Genomic DNA, 18,567 nt, shown 5'->3' on the forward strand with positions numbered 1-18,567 from the left:
AATAAACTATTAAGCATGGCACCCTTGGAACTTCAAGGGAAGTTCTTAAAGAGCACGACCAAACTTGGCACCCTTGGAATCATTAAAAATAAATTAAATCATAGATATAATCAAGGAATGAAAACTAGATAAATTTACATCAGGGGTAAATGATGTTAGAAACCGAGGAAATTAAATCGAAAATAAAACTTGGGTTAAGAGGATCATGGGAAGAAATAAAATAGATTACTTTAAAAACTCTACGCGTCCCATGTTGGAAAATACTAGGTAGATTACGTGGTTTAATTAAGTAAAAGGGGAAAGAGGGACATAATTGTAAGGATAAATATTAATCCTAAACTAATTGAACCTAATTAAGAAAAGATGAAGGTGAATTAAAATAAGAATAATAAATTAAATTTAGAGAAATGTAGAGAACCTCCATGTGGCAAGAACCAACATAAGAATATCCATCTGAGAGATAACCTGAGTTAAATTAGGGAGTAGATAGGGGATCAAATCTTGACTCATTATTGACCTTAAATAATGAACACAAATTAAGGAATAAAAAGGGGGAGGATAAAGAGACAACTAGGAGAAGAAATAGGAATCTTATTGAGGTGAGGAAAATATTAGTTTTAAATAAAAAAATTAAGTAAATAATTTTGGGAGACCATTGATGAGAGAGTGACACATGGGTGGGTGAATAATCAAGCTATTGAATTATAAAAAATAATTAATTATGCATGACATGCCAAGTGTCTCCTATGAGGACTCCTATAAAAGAAGGGGCAAGCCATGGGAGAAGACACTTTTGGTAACCCTATTGTTGGGTGGATGAGATGATGTCAGAGCAGTGATTACGAAACTATAGTGAGTTTGGTGAGGTAGAGGATTTTAGAGAGGGGACTCTTGAGCCAAGGAGTGCTCTCCTCTACCAACTAGTGCATTCCTCCATTGTACAACCCCATTACAGTTCGGGGGTCCGCGGGGAAGAAGAGTACCCAAGGATTACGCTGGGAGGTTAACTGGTGGGTGTTCGCATTCGGATCAAGTACGTCGTCATTCACTCGCGGAGGTGACCGACAACAAGAGAATACCAGTAACAGCAGAGCAAGCAGAGTCTCATCTTCCGGTGAACGGTACATATGTGTTTCAATATCATTTTGTTCTTAGTTAAATGGAAATGTGTTAGACAGTGCTGAATAAATCTGAATTTCCAATGTGTTTCTCTTCTGGTTGTATTTTGTTGTGATTAAGATATATATATATATATGTGTGTGTGTGTGTGTGTTGTGTGTGTGTATGTATATATATATAGTATGGACTTGGACCTTACACGATATTTGAAATCAGTCCTAATTACTCAAATTGGGGTCTTCTTTTTGGAACCTATGTGTTGTGAGGCCCCAATTTTGAGATCAATCCCCTTCCTTAAATAAAGGCCTTCTTGTATGAAATAATGTGAGGTCAAGTCTTGATTTTAACACTGATACCAATCCTCAAATCTAGACTCCTAAATCCTAGTTGATGTTCACCTTTAAGACTTACTCTACTTTAGCAAAATGGCCAAAATTTCATTATAGCATTTTCAATTCAAAATATCAAAAGGAATATGTTCAATGGGATTAATTGATTTAATTTTAAGATTTAACCTATTCGGCTTGTGTTTTTTATAGTAGCATGCAAGTAGCTTCCTATGATTGCAAAGTGAATTGAATAAAGAAAAAAAAAATTAAAACTAAAAGAAGGTAACATAAATAGTTGGTGGCTATAGGGAGGCAAGAAAGGGAATCAAATGATATAAAGAAAATATAAAGTAATGAATAGAATTCAAACCCCCAAATGGCATTAAAGTATAGTTGCACAAAGAAATTGATTGGCCAAAAAAGAAATTATAACATTCAAATAAGTTATAATTGATAAAGGAATTGAACCCCCAAGTGGTAAGGGAAACAACTGAGCGAAATTGAAAAGCTAAGAAAGGAACCAGATAGCCAAGTAGAGGGAATCAAAACAATGATATTTTCTCTCTTTTTCTTATATAAATAAGATAAACTCAACAGTGAATTGGTTTTTTTATTGTGCATTATTTTAGCCTACTTTATGAATTGTTAATGAATAAAAGGCATTAATAGCCACTTTTTTGGGACTCATTCTAGTGTATGTGAGGTGCAAAATTATTCCGTACTTGTTTATGATGGAATGAATCTAAGAGTTTTACTTTTGTTGTAGACCATTCTCATGCAAATGTGGTTGTTTCTTAGTAATGTGTTACAATCATTTGTTAGTAGTGAATATGAAAAGGTTACTAGTTATTATGTTAGGCTAACATGTTTTGATCATTAGTGATTTCACTATTTTGACCATTATTTGATAGTAAATTGTCTTCTCTTTTAATAGTTGGAATGGTCATTTACTTCATATCCATTTTTTGCTCTCAAATGCTAGCTAGGTATTCAATTAGGACAACATACTATTACTAGCATTTGCACCAAAAGGGTGCAAAGACATGTCAATAGAAGTGTAGATGAATGTAGAGTGACACGAAGGTAGCACTACAGGAAACAAGGATATATGGTCATGGAAGGCATGAGGAATTAGGAGGCTAAAGTATTGGTAAAATAGAGCTTTCCAAGTGGTAAAAGTGCGTTATAGAATGTGCAATATATCAAATTTCTATCACTGAACTCATAACTAAACTAGAAGCAATCTTCGAGAGACGTCATTGTGATATTCTACCATCTTCTTTGAACAAGATCCTGGAGATTATAATGGGAATTTGTTTGGATGGGGGAGAAAAAAAAAGGCAATTAAGAAACACTCATTTCATGGGGTGATCAAAAGCCTAAATGACTTGAATTAATGTCATTTTCTCTTGCAATTTAAGGAATCCCTAAGTATTTTTATCATGTTGTGATTTTGGATGGGAAACAAGTGGATTACATGCTCCCGTCCTTGTTTCAAAGTTTAGAAAATGAAGCTTGGAGTACTAGATAGGTTGAAAAGGACAACAATTTGTTTTCAAACAAAACATGGAAATTTTGAAAACTTGATGCCTATTGGAATTTGGGAGCATGTGGAATAAATATTTCCTCAAGGATGAAGTTGTAGATTATGTATTTCCTATTACATGTATCAAGGATTTCATACATTCTTTTCCAACAGTTTTTTGTTTCAGAAGTATGTGGAACTATAATGTACAAGAATACAGCTGTGAAAATAGTTCTATTCACTTTGGAACCCTTTGGAAGAGGAGATAAATTCCACTGTAGTGCCCACTCTATTTTTCTGACCCTAATATGACATTATCTTAGATACTTTATTCTTTGAGGACCTCAAGTTGAGGATCCGAACACGTGACTCTATTAGTAGTGATTGTGATATTAGTGGTTGTGATGTTTATGTATGTTCTTTGTTGACATTATGATGATGATAGTATTAATGGTTAGGTATGTTCTCTATTGGTATTATGATGATTGTAACATTAATGGTTATGCACGTTCTCTATTGATATTATGATGATTGTGGCATAAATGGTTATGTTTGTTCTCTATTGAATTTATGATGATGATAGCACTAAAGGATATGTATGCTCTCTATTGATATCATGATGATGATAGCTTTGATGGATAGGTATGTTTTCTATTGATGTTACAATGTTGATAGCTTTGATGGATATGTATGTTTCCATTGATGTTATGATGATGATAGCCATGATGGATGTGTCCCCTATGTTACCTACTTGCATTAGTTCTGGTTCACAATGAACAATGATGCAAATGACTAGGTGATGGCGATGATGTTATTATGACAATGGCTAACACTGAGAAACCTTGTTACTGATGATTATTGAGTATGGCAGGAAACCACCAGAGGCACTCGCATATGACGAGTTGACGACACCTAGTTTGATGAAAATTTATATTATTTTATCTTTGAAATTCTAAGTCAATTTTGAAACCTGCTATATATGTTTATCTATATTCTGATGATATGTTAGTGGTTGCAGGCACAGATTAGTTGCTTGGCCGAATGACTCACATATGGGTGATGGGGTTGTACAAGAGGATGGAACGACATGGGAGGGGTGGGACAGTGTCCCTGATCTCACCCACTAACACTCCCGCCGTGACTTGGGCTAAAAAGTTTGGAACACCTTCGCCTTGAAGATCACGATGTCATGAGGGCAGGTCCCAAAGTTGGGTCGCTCATGAGGATTTTACCGGGGAGCGCGCATCAAGGCGGATTCCTTGATCCCCAACACCATTAGTCTCACTATAGCAGGCAACATAAGAGATGATAGTGGTCTATGACGTTGCACCTATACTTTCCCCTCGTAGTCACTGAATGCTTAAAGGGCAAGTGGTGTGGCACCCTTGGAACTTCAAGGGAATTTCTTGAAGGGCATGACCAACTTGGCACCCTTGGCATCACAAATAAACTATTAGGTGTGGCATCCTTGGAACTTCAAGGGAAGTTCTTGAAGGGCATGACCAAACTTGGCACCCTTGGAATCATTAAAAATAAATAAATTAATAAATATAATCAAGAAATGAAAACTAGGTAAATTTACATCAAGGGTAAATGATGTTAGAAACCGAGGTAATTAAATCAAAAATAAAACCTGGGTTAAGAGGATCATAGGAAGAAATACAATAGGTTACCTTAAAAACTCTACCCTTCCCATGTTGGAAAATAGTAGGTAGATTATGTAGTTTAATTAGGTAAAAGGGGAAAGAGGGACATAATTGTAAGGATAAAGATTAATCCTAAAATAGTTAAAACTAATTAAGAGAAGAGGATGGTAAATTAAAATAAGATTAATAAATTAAATTTTAGAGAAATGTAGAGAACCTCCATGTGGCAACAACCAACATAAGAATATCCATCTAAGAGATAACTTGAGTTAAATTAGGGAGTAGATAGGGGATCAAATCTTGACTCATTAATTGACTTTAGTAATGAACACAAATTAAGGAGTAAAAAGGGGGATCAAGAGGCAACTAGGAGAAGAAATAGAAATCTTGTTGAGGTGAGGAAAATATTAGTTTTAAATTAAAATTTAAGTAAATAATTTTGGAGACCCTTGATGAGAGAGTGACACATGGGTGGGTGAATAATCAAACTATTGAATTATAAAAAAATAACTAATTATGCATGACATGCCAAGTGTCACCTATGAGGACTCCTATAAAAGAAGGGGCAAGCCATGGGAGAGGGGACTTTTGGTAACCCTATTATTGGATGGATGAGACTATGTCAATGTAGTGATTACGAAACTATAGTGAGTTTGGTGAGGTAGAGGATTTTAGAGAGGGGACTCTTGAGCCAAGAAGTGATCTCCTCTACCAGTTATTTCATTCCTCCATTGTACAACCCCATTGCAACTCGGGGGTCCACGAGAAAGAAGGGTACCCAAGAAGTAGGTTGGGAGGTTAACTGGTGAGTCATCGCATTCGGATCAAGTACGCCGTCATTCACTCTCGGAGGTGACCGACAACAAGGGAAGACAAGTAATGAAAAAACAAGTGGAGCCTCGTCTTCTGGTGAATGGTACATATGTGTTGCAATATTATTTTTGTATGATTTCTGTATGCCTTAGTTAAATATATGTAATTTTATGATATGTTCAGTGAAATAAAATTTAGGGATGTGTTAGACAGTGCTGGATAAATTTGAATTCCCAATGTTTTTCCCTCTTCTTGTTGTATTTTATCATGATTTATTTTAAATATATATATATATATATATATATATATATATATATATATAGTATAGAGATGGTCCTTACATCCACTATAACGCACAGAGATACACAAAATAGAAAATTTGAGCATCGTGAAATTGCTTTTGATTATGACCTATGGAAAAGCTTTTGATTATGACTTATGTGTTTCCAGTGGGTTACCAAAATGTCTATCTTGATCAATGTTTGTTGACAAAATAAAATAAAAAATAGTTGCAAAAACACTCGACCTTCTACTTCAGCTCTCATACAAAATTTGTAATAGAATTAATCTCATCATTTGAATTTTCCTTGGTATAAGAATTGTGATCTTCTATTCATTGTAAATATAAAATTACAAAAAACCCATTCCATTTTGTCGTAATTATATTTATAGAAGCATTATTTTTGTGCATTTCCTCTTCTCATTTAGCGCTTCCCATTCTAACATTTACAGCATAAGTATTTTTGGTGTGAGTCAACCATACAGTAACCTTAAATTCACCTTCATTAGTAGTTTTACTTCTGGAAAGACATGAAATAGAGGAAACGAGAACTGCACAACTAATGAGTTTGAGAGAGGCCCCAGGTGAGCGAAGTGTGAGAGGAAAAACTAACGAAGAGGATAGGCTCCGAGCATGACGAGAGAAAGCCTCCAATATCCATCCGTTGCAGATCTCAGGAGGAGTGAGGTTTTGAGGGTAGTGAGGAGCAGAGAGAGTGAGGAAGAGGATGCAATGAGAGTGTTAGAAGGGGTGAGACTCCATAGTTCATTCTGTCATCCAATCACTTCACTCGCAAACACTGACATGGCAACGTCTACCAGTAACCAATGTCGGCAAGGGACAGGAAACTTGTTGTGCTTGGTATTCCTTGGGATGTCGACACTGAGGGGTTACAGGATTATATGAGCAAGTTTGGAGAACTCGATGATGTGATTGTTATGAGGGATCGTGCAACTGGTCGTTTTCATGGATTTGGTTATGCCACATTTTCTTCAGTTGAAGGTGATATGAAAGCACTTGACATTGAACATGTTCTAAATGGTCGTACATTGGAAGTAAAAGTGGCTACACCCAAGGAGGAGATGAAGGCTCCTTCAAATCAGATTACTCGGATATTTGTGGCTAGAATTCCTCCTTTTGTTACAGAGGATGCATTCCAAAAATATTTTGAAGAATATGGAAACATTGAATATTTGTATATGCCCAAGGAAAAAGGCTCAAGAAAACATCGTGGAATTGAGTTTATCACTTTTGAACACTTAGAACCTGTAGACAAGTTGATGTCAGAAACACATAATTTGGGTGGAGCTACTATTGCAATGGATCAAGCAACACCAAAGGAGGAACCGACAAAGCAGTGGATAAAACCAATTTCGGTGGGTATGGTGCATACAATGCATATATCAATGTTGCAACCCTGTATGGGGAATTGGGCTCTGCTACACTATATGACCATCTGAGCTCAGGATTCAGAGATGGTTATGCATCAAAAATAGGAAGTGACTATGGCAGTGGAAAGTCATGGCCTTTACATGGAACCAATGGTGTGATTGGAGGGTCCTCCTATGACATGGTTGATCATGGTGCATGGTATGGTTCAGGAGGTTTTTTTTGCCTACCACCATGAGGCATGGGCAAGAATATTTTTGTTGGAAGGCTTTCATAGGAGGCAACTGCTGGAGATATTCATTGATATTTCAACAATTTTGGCACTGTTGTAGATGTTTATGTGCCAAAGGATGTAAGGAGGTCTGGACACAGAGGCTTTGGCTTTGTGACATTTGCTGAGGACGGAGTAGAAGATCGTGTGGCACGAAGGTCACATGAAATTCTTACCCAGTAGGTGTCTTGGAATCGTTGCTCTGTATGGAATAATCATCTTCATCATCTGAATTTTTCCTAGAGAATTAGTCTTTGGCGACGTTGAACACCTTCAGATGTTCGTGGAGGCTTTGTTGAAGGGGAAGCATAAAAGTTCAGATAAATTACATGATCAGAAAAGGTATGGGATTCTAATATCGGCCTTCTAGTGGAAGCACTTGGAGCATGTGCACACCCTCAAAATAAAAGCCTTCACCGTTGTCCATGGCCTTGGAGATACGGCGACGTTGACAAGAATTTGCATCTCTGGGAAAACGTGATGGAGAGAGTTGAATGGGGAAACACTATTAAGATTTTGTTGAGATTTTGTACATTTTTTTAGGACCACAAATCTCAAGAGTGTCACCAACAAGAACTTCACAATAAAATTCCTATAGGCATAATTAGTTCTACGACCTCAATTTATGACATCTAATTTATTCTTTTAAACCTTAAAATTAGTAATGGTTGTTAAGTTAGAATTTGTATGCGTTCCTTGATCCAAACTGTGCCAAATATTATTGGGACCCTTCATTAGGGAGAATCCATAATGTTGCAAGTGGGAAATTTCTCCATATCATTTTTGGAACTAGAATAAGGGTTGGATGACAATCTTATTTGTGTGGTACCATTTTTAAAATTTATTTAACACATGGCTTCTCCCCATAGTATTGCATGGGATCATGCTTTGAGTTTTTCAAAAATATTGCATGACATTTGAAAAATGGTAGCAAAACTCTGGTCACAATTACCAAAATTAAATGGTGAGGGGAAACCTTTTCATTCATACATATGTAATAATGTGAGCTTAAATTTAGTTTACTAAGCAACCTTGAAAAAGATGTTGGATGCAAGTTATTCTCTTTCACTTTTAATAGACATATTCAAGCTTAGTATAGAGTGTTACTAGCCAAATCCATTCATAAATAGAAGCATTTCATGGAAGTTTTTCTATATGCTCATGAAAATTAATCTATGAATGAAAAGTATAACTATGAAGAACTTTGTTGTGAACTTGAGGAAATATAAAAATATAAAAATGAATCTATCGATAACTTTGTATTGAGAGTTATGCAAATTTTTCATAGATTTTGTTAGAGTTACAAAACCTATAGGCAAATATTCCTTGAGTGGTGTTCACATATCCTTTCTATTCCCTGAGGAGAAGAGTTTCCTTTAAGCATAAGCAAGATTCACATTGTCACACATACCTTCTTCCAAAACCTTTAAAGTGATAAAATGCACCTTATAGTAAACATGATGGTCTAAATGGTCCAGTCTAAATAATAATCTTGCAAAAGAGTTTAATCTAAAAGACTGTGTAAGTCTTGATTAGATTCAACATTGCGGTTTCCAACAAAAATATTATATCAACAAACTAAATATCACAACAAGAACACACTTTTGAAATATAAAATTAACAAGATGGAACAATAACCCTTAATGGTCTTGAGTTGAAAAGCCTTGATAACCTCTTTAAGCAAGTAGAGAATGTATCCCAAACTAGGTTTATATATACTATCATCAAGTACACCACTAGGAGCTTAGAATCTCATGGTGTTTTGATGACACCAAGAGATCCCATTAAGGAATCTTACAGAAAACCAGAGGAAACTATTTTCAAGGATGATTGTTTGTTCATGTTTGATGAAGAAGCCATTTCTAAAATTATTGAAAATATGTTAAAAAAAACACAATATTTACTTATTTAAGTCCTTATTGTGAACAAACAAAAGGTATAGATGTGGACATGATTTATAGTCAATTCTTTGCTATAGAAACATGGGAATCATTATCAAGTCCTAGGAATTCCTTAAACTTAGATAGTGCCTAACCTAAGGGCATTTCTCTTGACTCTATATCAGATGATAATATTGAATATTAAAAGGAAAGTGAATATGTTGTTGATTGAACAAACACCCTTGTTGAGGATGATAACCCATTGTTATATTATGAAAAAAAAAAATGTGCTCTCTAGATATATATATTCCTAACCTTCATTTATAGGAAGATCTACAAGATTATTTTGCAATTGTTCCTTTTATTCTAACATGGAAATGAAACACAAAGTGAGAATTAGTCAAAGTTTGCAAATATTGAAGATATGTTTTTTAATAATGTTTCAACTTAGCCTCACCAATTACAAGTCTACCTTAAACAAGAAAAGGAAAATGCTTGAGCTCTTATTAATAGTTGACATGCTCTTGGAATTAGCTCATTTAGGAGAAATATTTGCTCAACACTAATCCGCAATGTGACATATAGGAGCCAAATGAAGTAAACATTACTTATGATAACCCTATATTTGATGATGAAATTTATTTGTCAATAGTGGAGTTGTGTAGCCCTGATGGATCATTCCTTGACCATATGCAAACTAGATTTTTCGATCACCTAGAACATAAGTTGATTGTAAGGGAAGCATATTATGCAACTCATAATGAATTCTTATCCCTAAGGAGAAGCATCAATAGATTTATAGACAATCATCTTACGCGACAAAGTGGATCATTGTTGCTTTAGAGATAGATATATTTTTATGAACATCATTCGAGATCATCCAATAAAACACAAGCAGCTACATCACTTACTTTTATATCGTTCAAGCTTTCTGTGTATACCACAATATTTTTCAGGACATAGTTGGAACTTGGCTATAGTCATCTCTTTCTCAACATTTTCATGAATTGGTCATTGTTTACTACTTGTTATGAATTGCTTTCTTGATATTATAATTATTCTGTTACTTCTTGATGGAAAATTTCAGCCATGTAAATCTATGCAAAACTTTGATTTTCCTTTAGGTTTTAAGATCTTTAGATGGCTACATTGGCATTATGATTTTACCTAACATACATTTGTTAGTGGTTAGTGTAGGATAGGATAGGGTAGTATAGCTAGTTTTGTTTATATTTCATGTTGTCTAGAATAAAATGTTGTTTTACCATTATTGTGTTAATTAATTTCACTTAAGTGGCCCTTGAGGCCACCAAGCCATACATGTAGATATTTTATTTCAAGTTTATTTATTTCATTATTTATAGATGGATGTTTTGTCTTCTTTACTAAATAGTCTAATTTTGCTCATAATCTAAAATTTTGGATAAAGTATAGGCCTTTTATTTATTTGGCATACAAGCCATGAGAAAAAAATGTTTAATAAATGGGATTCTCTCATTTAGTGAAAGATTCTTGGAACATCAGATTGGTAAGTTATAAAATCTAATTAGAATCATCCAAAAAGGTATGAGTTTTTTCAATTCAAGCAATGTATAGTTTGTTGAATCTTATGAAATATTAATTTTACAAAAAAATGCACAATTTGTTTGATAAAGAACATAGATTGGGTAGCAAAATCAACCAGTGAATTTTATCATAAACCCTTAATTGTAGTGACTATTTCATGGCCTTCAGGACATTGCAGGTTTAGAGCAAATTCTAAGGCAATCTCATCATCATACCCTATCAATTTTTCAAAGAAACCTATCCATTGAAAAATTTTAAGACATCCTTGACTTCGGGATTTTGATGAATCTGACTAGTTTATGTGTGTTCTCTTCTATTGAATCCCTGTCTCATTGTATGATAGTACCCTACACAAATTTGGAGAAGAAAAATTTTCAAGGGAGTATTGGGCTTGTGTTATTATAGGAATTAGGGTTTTCCTATGGTAGCAGGGGATCATGTAGCTCAGAAAAATGTACAGTGTTTTAAATAGAAAATCAGAGAACTTATCAACTTATTACTCCATGTGATTCATCATCTTAAATCATTTTGCTAATTTGAACTCTTGAAAAAAGCAAACTACCTAGTTACTTCTTTATTTAACTAAGACTATCTAATACATAAATTTTTGTTGATAAAATGGGGGCAATTAAGCATTGAACCTTATTCAAAATGTGAGTAGTGGAATTGGACTTACGTTTTCCATGAGGATTCCCTTGTTTCTTAATTCATTCGAGACTTTTATGGACATTCTAGGCAAGAATTTGGTATCCTATAACAGTCTACCTGTATCTTGTAGCAATGCATGTAGTATCCTATAGTAGACAGTTTGTAAGCCCAACAGTTGTATCTTTCTTTTGTAGTGGTGGTGAGACTTCTTGATAATTTTTAAACAATGTTGCATGTGAAACATGAAGTAACAAGCTTGGAGTGCTCTCAAGTTAAGTGGAGTGGTTTTTGGTGGTTGATGAGAGGAGGCTCAGTGCACAATTGGTGATTTGGACCCCACCTACTCCTTGTCATTATTCATACTCCACGTCCATTTCCATCAATAAGTGACAACAACTTAATTTTCAAATCACCTCCAAAAAAAAATTACCCTCCTTTACACGTGCAAGTGACTTGGAAAAAAAAGTGAAGTCTTCTGCTAGCTTTGGCCAAGACCCCTGCTAGATTAATTTGGCTATAAAACCATCTATTATTTTCACTTTTTAACATTTTCCCATTCTTGGGATAATTTCAAAGGGTGAGGTTAGGAAATTCATACCTGGTGCCTTACCTATTGATGCTTCTAGAGGTGGAAATTCGTGGCATGATGTAACCTTATTCAAGAGTGTTGGAGACTTGGGCATGTAGGGTTTCTGAAGGCTACTACAGGACTATGTAGTCTCCTATAGCATTCATGAAAAATCTTCATGCTCATCATTTTATTCTTCTGAAACATCAAGGAGATATGATAATTAAGGGATATCTTAATGGTCCTTGATTGTAATTTATTATGTAAGGTTTATGATTTGGGCAGCATGAGGATTGAGAATTCTCATAACCGACTATGTTTTAAAGATAGGCATCATGAAATCTATAATATTAAAATCCCTTTGCCTCACGGGGAGCATCATCATTGTAATTTTTGGAGAAACTATGTATTTGTAGTCCTTTGTTAATATCAATGCAACTCTCAATGATTTGTGGCTTCATATTCTTTCATTCATTAGCCTGCGAGTTATGCATTACCAACTCCCTACAAAGGAGGAAGGCCTGTCCTATTTAGGAAGGATTATTATGACAGTGAGGTAGTGTAGAAGTGAATTTAGTATTCTCTCAGTTATGATTTATGTTTATTTTATTGTTATTGTTACATATTTCGTCTAATGCATCGCAGTTACTAATTTAGTTTATTTTCCAAATAGTAATGCTTGTCGCTTGTGTAGCAACATAAGTTCTAGATCGATCCACTTGATTAGTGTGTGCGCTATTCATTAATTTACTACTACAACTTTTATACTTTGATTGATGTGTTTTTGTGTCTATTACAACATAATTACTTAGATTGATGAGGTGATGTTGCAGTGAGTTCTTTTCTTGAATGGAATGTTGAGTGAATGAATTCTAGGAGTTTTTTCTTTTTTGCGGGAATGCTTGAGTGATTAAGAGGTTTTATTCTGCAAGAGAGTTTCTATTTTGCAAGAGAGTTTATATTTTGCAAGCGTGATTTCCTTTCAAAACTATGTGTAGGGTGTGTTGGATGTTGCAATGTAATAGAAATGGTTTTCTTGTTCTGAGAGTGACAATTACAGCGACTTGATTTTGAGAGTTTAATATTAAATAGTACTAGTTAGCGTTGTTACTTCCATATATTTTGTGTGATAACCATGAAATAAAAAGACTTACCCTGGTTAAACGTTGTGTATGAGTGTAATTAATTGATCCTAATTGAAAGACAATTAATTACCCAAACATTTGAGTGTCATTGCTTTTCCAACTTCAGCCTGCTTCTATTTTTCCTACAAAACGTCTGATTGTGAAGACAAAGAGCTAATGATATCACTTTTAAAATTTTTGAAAAAAAAATACCAATTTCTTCCCTCAGGACTTCGCCATTGGTTGTTTTTTGTATCTCAATAGAAGCATATAATGATCCTCTTGTACTCCTCATTGAGAGATTCCTTGAAGCACCATTTGCTCAACCAGATTCTCCTGCTAGCTGTTATATTCTATTAGCACATGGATTAGTGCATGGGGGAAGATCTACTTTGAAATTTGTTGGAACAAAACCTAATTGTAGGAAATGAACTTCTTTATTAATGCAACCTATGTGTCCTAACTCTTTTTGAGGTCGACCTCACTTCAATCTGTCGAAGCGATGTGCAGGTTCTTACCTCTCATCTTACCGCCCTATCACGTTAGAGCTAAAAACACTTCTAATGCATTGTATTTTAACAATGTGTCTATAAAAAGAAACAATGTCATTTGTGATCTTGTACCCTTAATAACCACCCCAACAACTACGCCAAAATTTTGGGTGAATTAATTGTCTTAATGAAATAAGTTGATTTGCTCACACATAAATTATCAACTAGGGTAAGTCTTTTTATTTCAAGGTTATTGTGCATAGTATATGCAGGCAACAAATGTTACTTGCCATTGGCTAATTCCTAATACTAAGCATTCTTTTACAAGAACTTGGCACTAATTCCAACCAAAACCTGTTATCACTCTTCACACTTGCAAATTTGGGGAGGGATGTTGGCACATGCAATTGGCACTCTTTTTGCATCCATTTTTTCCATATTGCTAACCTTTTTTATCTTGATAGCCACATCCTTTTACTATATTAATCGTATTTTGACCAATGTATGCCTCTCTTTTATGTCACCTTAATTTATTCCGCTTTGCTTATATTTTGATAAGAAATCGATTATTTTGGGTGAGTACATCAACAAGATTGACAAGGGGTTGTTTCAGGGTAGTTTAGCTCATTGGAATGTTGTTGTTGGTATGTCATGTTGTTTCTCCAGATTTTGTGCTGCCAGTATTCCAAAACGAGGTCCTACTAATACTATTGATGTGATGCTAATACTCAGCATTTTGACTAATATGTTTCTTCAACAATAGTAATGAGGGTCAATGCAGGTTGTCACTCGGTCACAGTCAACATAAACCTTTGTGTTAGCAAAGAAAAGTATATTTTGATAATGCAACCAACTTGGCTAGGACAGTTATGGATCTTTGGTTGTTGACCTTTTTCTATTTAGAGATATTATTACAATGTTGTTTATTCACAGTAGATTAGATTGTAATTTTTTATGTAAGGTTCTTGATTTGGGCAGCATGAGGATTGAGAGATTCTCATAGCTTATTATGTTTTAAGGATAGAAATCATGTAATCTATAAGATTGAAAGCCCTCTACCTTACGGGGGGTGACATCATTCCAATTTTTGGAGAAATTGTGTATCTACAATCCTTTGCTAATATCAATGCAACTCTCATGATTCATAGCTTCATATTTTTTTTTATTAGCTTGTGAGATGTGCATTACCAGCTCCATGCTAAGGAGGAAGGGATCTCCTCTTTAGCAAGGATTGTTGTGACAGGAAGGTAGTGAAGTAGTGCATTTAGTTTTCTCTCAGTTATGATTTATGGTTCTTTTATTGATATTATTACATATTTCATCTAATGCATCATGATTATTGATTTAGTTGATTTGCATAATAATAATCCCTATCACTTGTGTAGTGGCATAAGTCTTGGATTGATCCACTTGATTAGTGTGTGTGTTATTCATTAATTTACTACTATAGCTTGTAGAATTTAATTGATGTATCGTTGTGTGTTTTTTACAGTGAAATTACTCAGATTGATGAGGTGATGTTGCAATGAGTTATTTTCTTGAATGGATTATTGAGTGAATGAATTTCAGGAGTGTTTTCTTTTCTGCAGGAATGCTTGAGTGTTTGAGAGGTTTTATTCTGCAATAGTGTTTTTATTTTGAAATTGTGTTTATATTATGCCATATTGGTTTCCTTTTAGAACTGTGTGCAGAGTGTGTTGGATATTGGAGTGTAAGAACAATGGTTTTGGTGTGATGAGAGTAATAATTACATTGACTTGATTTTGAGAGTTTAATATTAAATAGTGCTAGTTAGCATTGTTACTTGCATATATTTTGTGTGATAACCTTGAAATAAAAATACTTACCCTGGTTGACAATTTATGTATGCGTGTAATTAATTGATCCTAATTTAATCACAATTAATTACCCTAACATTTTGGTGTTGTTCTTTTTTTAACCTCGTCTTGCTTTTGTTTTTCCGGCAAAATGTCTTCATCCAATTATGAAGACAAAGAGCTGATGATGTCAATTTAAATTTTTCAAACAAATTACCGATTCCTTCCCTTCTGACTTCACCATTGGTTGATTTTTGTATCTCAATAGAATCATATGATGATACCCTCGTACTCCTCATTGAGAGATTCATTGAATCACCATTTATTCATCGATCAACAAGCTTCTCTAGCTAACTAGTATATTCTGTCAGCACATGGATTAGTCCATGGGGAAAAAGATCTATTTTCAATGAAATTTTTTGAAACAAAACCTGGTTGCAGGAAATAAACTTCTCTATTAATGCAACCTATGTGTCCTAACCCTTTATGAGGTCAAGCATGCTTTATTTTTTTGAAGCAATGCATAGGTTCTTACATCTCATCTTATTGCCATGTTACCTCATATCCAGGAACATTTATAATGCATTCTATTTTAACAATTCATTTATAAAATAAAGAAGTTCAAGTTACACTCGGGCACCCTTAATAACCTCCCCATCAACGGTGCCAAAATTTTGGGCGAATTAATTGTCTTAAGAAAACAAATCAATTTGCTCACACATAAATTATCAACTATGGTAAGTCTTTTTTCTTCAAGGTTATTGTGCATAGCATATGTAGGCAGCAATTGCTAACTAGAATTGGCTAATTCTTAATGCTAAGCTTTCTTCTACAAGAACTTGGCACTCATTCAAACCAAAACTTGTTGTCACCCTTCACACTTGCGGGAATGGAAAACAATTCAATAAAAATATCATTGTAAAACCCTCACTTGCATAAAAATAACTCACTACACACAATGTTGGAATTGAAAGTCACTCTTGCAGAAATAAAATAACACTCATATATTCTAATATCACTCTTGCAGGAAAAAAATAACACTCCTTGAAATAAATTCCTCACTTTCACAAAATCATTCAATCACAACCACACACAATCATCAACCCTTGTGCTAATAATCATAAATAAAATCAACTCATCAATTGTATAACACACTGAATCAGTTGTAACAACATCTAACTAATATTATGTATCAATAGAGAATAAATAAATATGTAGCAACAATTGAATAGCAAGATATGGTTAGTAGGGATCGCTCCAAGAGAAACTATGCTAACACACAAGCAATCTATATCAGATACTCTGCAAGCTATTTTAACCAACAATAATCGCAATGTATTAGCAAGAATATGTTAATTTGATAGCTCAGGGACAAATTATCTCCTTTGGACAATATTCCTCATTAAGAAAGACTCCTCCTATCCCTTGGAATAATTTAATCTAGTTAAGGAAAATTGAATTTTTAATATGGAAACCCATATGTGCACAAAAGTACAGGTCAGCCTTAAGGAGAAATAGGGCACCCATGGAAGCATATAAATACAAGTCAAGTGACCCTCATTTAGACATCATCATCAAGCATTTTCTTCGTCTCTCTTCTTTTGTTTGGCTCACATAGGTCTGATATTGGTTCGCGGAAGTGGTTTGTATAGGTTTGAAATCACGAGGATCGAACTCGCACGAGTGAAAAGGAAATTTTGATGTGGGCCCTCAAGGTTGGAACAGGAAAATATTTGTTATAGTTGCACGCATATAAGATGCTCATTGCATATGAAGAGTTGCAACCGCACTGATGATCTCTATCTCCATGTGGCTAGGACCTAGGGTATTTTGACAACTGACCGCAGACTTTGACCATTTATCGTAGGCTTGGAAACTTTGATTCTGATTAGTATTGTTGCTGGGCTCATACCTTGGTATTGTCTGAGTGTTTTTACTAGATAGTTTTATGATTGGAGAATTGGAACATTGTACTCTCTTTGTTGAACATTTTATGACAATATAATAAGAAGAAGAATTTGAAAGGGTTTCCCCCTTGTGGGTTTTTCCATGGTATTTGACTTAATCCTTGTGTCTCTTGTTATTATTCTTGATTGCCTATTGTCTATTGCATTTATTGTTCTATATACAATTGCTCTTAGTAATTAGAAGAATAAATTTTTTTGAAAGATTGCTAATTGAAGATAAGTATTGGGATAAATTGATTGTAACAACATTAAACAATAGAAAATTAACATCGAATCAGAGCTAAGGTGAAGTCAAATCCAAGGAGACAAGAGACAAGAGAAATTATATTTGAAAGAAGTTTAAGGAGCCTATTTGATTTGGTCAAGATGTCTACCTCCTACTTCAAGGATAATGAGAAGCTTGGTGACTCATCTAACTGTATTACTTGGAAGATCAGGTTGGAAGTTATATTAGATGATAATGATGTTTTGGAATATGTGCAAGGAAGGGTTCCTAAGCCTCCAGTGAATGTTCTTGCTACTAGCAAGTCCAGGTGCAAGAAAGGTGACCTCAAAGCTAAGAAAATTCTCATTGATGATTTGTAGGATAATTTACTTGTTTATGTTGGTAACTTGAAGAGTTCTAAAGACATATATGATAAGTTGGTTGGGATGTATCAAGTCAACAATTTAAACCATGTCCTCTTCTTGAAGAATAAACTCAAGGAATTGAAAATGAATAAGGAAGAATCTATGCAATCTTATATCATGAGGGTATCTCAACTAAGGGATCAACTACATATTGCTAGTGAGACTATATCTGATAGAAAGTTGGTGATGATAACTCTACAAGGTCTTCCTCCTATTTGGGAAACCTTCATTACTAATATAAGCAACAAAAATATATTTCTAACATTTGATGAGCTCATTGGACAAGGCACTCAATACGAAAACATGATTATTTCCCGGGGAAGTATTCAAAAGCATGAAGAAGGAGAGCCATCTGCATTTGTTACTCAAGACAAGAGGAAGAAAGATAAATGGATACCATCCAATTCAAGAAAGTTTTCTCTTGAATCAAAATACTCCAAAAGAATATTTAGAAAAGATAGGCCTCAAGTTGAATGCTTCAACCACCACTAGTATGGTCACTAT

At 34.4% G+C, this 18,567-nt stretch overlaps 1 pseudogene; it reads left to right on the forward strand.

Annotated features, from left to right (window-relative positions):
• Nucleotides 1-6,539: 6,539 nt before the first annotated feature.
• Nucleotides 6,540-18,018, forward strand: LOC149249639 (heterogeneous nuclear ribonucleoprotein 1-like; annotated as a pseudogene).
• The last annotated feature ends 549 nt before the right edge of the window (nucleotides 18,019-18,567 follow it).

Source organism: Pinus tabuliformis, chromosome 7, assembly GCF_031772625.1.
Source record: "Pinus tabuliformis cultivar Carrire ecotype Pingquan chromosome 7, CPIR1, whole genome shotgun sequence".
Classification (NCBI taxonomy): domain Eukaryota; kingdom Viridiplantae; phylum Streptophyta; class Pinopsida; order Pinales; family Pinaceae; genus Pinus; species Pinus tabuliformis.